We start from the raw sequence: 5,000 nt of genomic DNA, 5'->3' as shown, positions 1-5,000 counted from the left end.
TTTTGTGAAAACAAACTCGAGCCTAAATGCCGTACGTCAGCACTTTCCATGAAGAGATTTATATTTTTCAAACCGTTTTCCACCTGAACACGAAAAGTGTCGACTGTTAAGAACTTAAGCTGAAGTGGTATGGCCGTGTAGCCGCGTGGAGCCCCAGATAGTGAGCAAAAATTAAGCCTCGTTTATCTTTAGGTGTCCTCATTACAAGAAGTTAACCTGGCTTGAGCTTGCGATCCAATAAAAAAACCAGTACCTAGTCAGCGGTCAACTCTAAAAAAAAGCTAAACTTGATGAGATCTAAAACTTGAGCACGCAATGTGTTCACGTGATACCGGTCAGCGGAAACCTTGTTTTGATAGGTCTCAATTGAACATAACATGTATGTTCAGTATCAAAGAAGAACGCTTTAAACGGCCACCATGTAAAGCGTATTATTATTATTATTATTATTATTATTATTTATTACTAGGAAAATTATCCGAACACTCCCGTCCCCAGAGGCTGTCTTGCCTCCCCATTTCCACCCTGACTGTCTGTACTGGCGTACGCTGACACTATAAACAAAATTTCTGGCATCGATAGATTTTCCAAAAATCTTACCCATGGTGCTCTGCTGGGTCGCTTTGACCCCTAAGCTTCGCTATTACCATTACCTTGCATACGACCTCATACCGGCAAGTCTTTGTGATTTACCAAAAACGTTAAAGTCAGCAAAAAATCATTTCGGATACATCTTCAACAAGACGCCTCAGGGCGTTTATGTGGGATGCAGTTAAAGTTAATTTTGGTTGCAACTGCCAGTAATTGCCAGTTTAGGGGAGCAGGGATGGCGCAGTGGTGAGAGCAGTCGCCTCCCACCAATGTGGCCGAGGTTCGATTCCCGGACCAGACGCCATAAGTGGGTTGAGTTTCTGTTGGTTCTCGTCTCTGCTTCGAGGGTTTTTCTCCGGGTTCTCCGGTTTTCCCCCCTCGGCAAAAAACCAGCATACAGCCGATTCCAGCTGGCTGTAAGCTGTGCGCCAAGGTCACACATGGACCGAATAGCGGCTGCCAGAGGCGCCATTGTATGCTTTCGGTTCGACCTTGTTGAGCTGCGTCGTTGTTGTACTTTGCGACGGCGATTAGCAGCGACAATTATTATGCGACAATTAGTAATCACTGAGGCGGAGTGACAGTTGTAAGCCAAGTGTTAGGAGCTCATAAAAATCTTTACTATTAAAAAGGGATTTCTTTAAGCATAAAACAGTAAAAACGAACGATAAAAAAAAAAAAAAAAATCCAACGTTTCGGAGTAGTGATGACTCCATTATAAAGGAAAAAATATTACTGCATTTAAAGCGATGTTCGGCGTGAAGAATCAACAAAGGTGCGAAGATTATAACAATACATTCGCAGGAATGGAGTCTGATTGCACGTTGCGATTAGGCTTTAAAGCTCTGATGAAAAGCATTTCGTGCACTAAACAGCTACCAATTGTAAATCAGCAGTGTGTTGTTTATACTTTTCAATGTAACCCGTGTGATGCAGGTTATGTAGGTTATTTACATAATCGTGTAAAAAAAAACAAAAAAAAAAAAAACAATCCTCCGCCATTGCCAAACACTACTAGAATGTACACGGGACGATGCCTCAGGACTTGCTAAAGCGTATCGAAGTGCTTAAGAAATGCAGAAACAAATTTGACTGTTTAGTGCACGAAATGCTATTCATAAGAGCTTTAATTTAAAGCCAAATTTCAACGCGCAATCAGACTCCATATTTGTGCGAAAGCATTGTTATAACCTTGCCATCTTTATCTTGATCTGATAAAAAAAATTTTCCTTGATAATGGAGTCATAACTACTCCGAAAAGTCGGATTTTATATTTATTATCGTTCGTTTTTTACCGTTTTATGCAATCTTTGTTGTTTGGGAAAATAGTTTTGGTAAAATCTGGAGTGGATTACAATTGGCTTATTTTCCGTTTTTTTTTTTTTTTTTTGCGACTTGAACAATCTGCTCAAAAGTGTTAAAAATGTGGTAATGTGGGTGTCATACCGGAACTTTTCAGATTCTTCGTTTTTCTCCAAAATAACTTTACCATGGCAACGATATAAGGCATTTCTTTGAGCCTTAAAATCAAGATATATTGTCTTTTTTTGAAAAAAAAAGACGGGAAGGTGAAATCTTCCCATTCAGGGTTACCAGATAATGTTAGAAATAATCTGTAAAATATTTAAAATTCAACAAAATCTGTAGGTCAGTTTTTCAGAAAAATCAGTTTTTTTTGAAATGTCTCTAATCTTTTTTTTTTTCATCTACAGAATTTTTTTAAATTTGAAAGACAAACGTTTTAAATTAATCTAAGCTGATATGCAAGAGAATGAAAAAAAAATTCACCATCCGGAACCAGAGATATAAAAGGGTAAAAGTTGTAAAATCAGGAAAAATGAGGGGGTTACAAGATCAGCATTTACGCATGTGTCTCCCGCACATTCGAGTGCTCGCGCAAGTGGAGTTAAAGGCCAACACAAACGGATTTAAGTGAACATTAAGCCGAGTGTGTACAATTTCTCGTAGTTTTCGTGAATAGGAGATGTCTAGTTATATTCTATATGCATATGAATCAGAAGAAAGATGAGCGAAACTAGCGGTAGTTTAACTATGTATTGTATTTTAAGTACGTATTGTAGTGTATAACCATAGTTAATCGAGGGACTGGTTATGAAACCTTAGAACTTTCAAAAGCGAGAACAATGTTGTTGCAATCGATGTTGAATTGACCGTGACCCGGCACAATCTTTTGTTTTCGCTTCGCACGGGTTTGCAAATTAGTTGCGCATAATTTAATCGAAGGATTTGATTGGTTATCTTCTCGAAAAAAGGCGTGTTTTGTGCAGGGTCAGGGCCAAAATACGGACAAAAACATGAAACAAAGGAACTTGTCCAGTTTCATAACCATCTCCATGCATTAACTATGGTATAAACTTTTCTTTTCGGGTCAATGAAATCTTTATTTCATAAGCATGACTGGCAACAACTATTGCATACCAGCTATTTTGCCGATGATAAAAGTGACCCAACATGTAAACTGCTGACATCATAACAATTGTTAAAATTGTGATGGGTTTAAACTTTCTTCCTCAGCTCATCGTGAAATTGCATGATGGAACAGCATGTGTTGTTCTTTGAACAATTTTCTGACACGCTGTCTGAGATAGGACAAGATGCTTTTAAGACGTCACATCCACGTGCCGCATTTAAAATTTTGCGTAAACGTCGCCCCAACCTTTGGTCGTAGAGTAAACATATGTTCATTGTAATTGTGTAATTCACTTCCATCGCATGCTTTTGCTCCTTGATCATCAATTGATTTAGCTTTATATTTAGTTAGCCCTTCGTCAGAGCGATGGAAGTGGATTCGCTCTCACGACAAACGCTCGAAACGTCAGCTTTTAGAATCCCTGTACGGTGGTCAATTTACATTATCAACTCCGTTGATAAAACCAAATTTTTGTGTACTACCTCCCCACCGACGCAGCACCACAGTTTCTTTAGAAACTACCCCCTTTATTGATTTCTGAAATTATCGGAACCTTACATTTAAAAGGCTCTTTGCCTTACAAACCAGAACGGTGGAAATAGTTTAAAAATTCATAGTTGACACATGCCGTGGTGCCCTTGTTTGGAAAGGACGACTCGTTTCTTTGTCTGGACAAAAATGATCCAATCATTTGTAACGAAAATCACCATAGTAGGTAAACTCGTTTTTCCCCCTATTTGAGAGCAATATGATTGGCGGCTGGTCTGAACCTCTAAACTCTTATTTTTTCGGGATACTTGTTCGCCACAACTTAATTTTAAGGATAGGTTCTATAGCTTTCTTTATGGCTGTATTGTCGAAAAGTTCTTCCAAATGCCGCTTATCTCTCTAAAAGCGGTAATTAAGTGTTATGTCCACTCCTTGTATTTTTGAATCGCATATAAAAAAAACGTCATTGATAACCTTGTAGTATATTACTTTGGTAGGAAACAGTCAAGTTCGTGCATCTGTATAGCTGGTATAGAAGGATCAAGCCTTGACAGGGTTTTGATTTCGCTGTTGGAGACTGTATGGTCTTAATTTGAACAATTTCATTACGTTTTAATCTCTTAGTTTCTCCGACCACACGGAGCACATTTCCTAGCTTTTTGTGTGGTCTTAGCGGTCCTTGCCAGCAGTTACGCATTGTGCGTCCGTTGTTAAAGGAATAGATTTCCGTGAGATTGTGTTTTCTTTTACTAACAAAAATAACATTCATTATTGCATGGCAACATTGAGAGATGTTCTTGGCCTAGTCTAATAAATCCTACAAACACGAGTGCGGTAAACTATTTAAGCCATCTTGACCTGGGAATACCATTACGTTACTATAAGCTTTAGTATTGTTATCCCTAATAGTATCCAAGTATAGTATAATTATTATAGAATAGCATAGCATACCGTCATGGTATGCAATTCTACGGTAGCATAAGATAATATAGTATGGTTAACAATTATTCAACGAAGTGGAGGTTAGTAGTGGTGGATACTTACCGAGCCGCAAATTAGCGAGGTAAATATCCACTTTTCCCCGGCACTGTATATACCACGCAAGTTGAATGATCAACCGATTTGCCATTTTGTATTGCTCCATTTAATCAGAGGTGTTCCCCTCCAAAATAGCCAATCAGAATGCGCGAGAAGCACTCTTTACTTGCGCGGTATATACTAAATAACATAGTACAGTATATAGACTTCTTTCATAATGGCGACCAAATAATCTATCCCTTTTGTTTTAATGCTAATAAGCCTCTCTGGCCTCGCTGCGACCAGCAATTTCAAAAGAATTTTTGTTTCAAAATGAGGGCAGTAGGTGTAATTAACGCAAAGACAAAAGAATGTAAAAGTGGTCGCCATGTTTGAAAGTGGTCTATGGTACCCAAGTCACCATCGTGTATTGCAAACCTAGCACGCAAGTTGAATATCAACCGATTTGCCA

The sequence above is a fragment of the Montipora foliosa genome, chromosome 10, assembly GCF_036669935.1.
Source record: "Montipora foliosa isolate CH-2021 chromosome 10, ASM3666993v2, whole genome shotgun sequence".
Lineage (NCBI taxonomy): Eukaryota > Metazoa > Cnidaria > Anthozoa > Scleractinia > Acroporidae > Montipora > Montipora foliosa.
Note: the sequence above shows the minus strand (reverse complement) of the source record.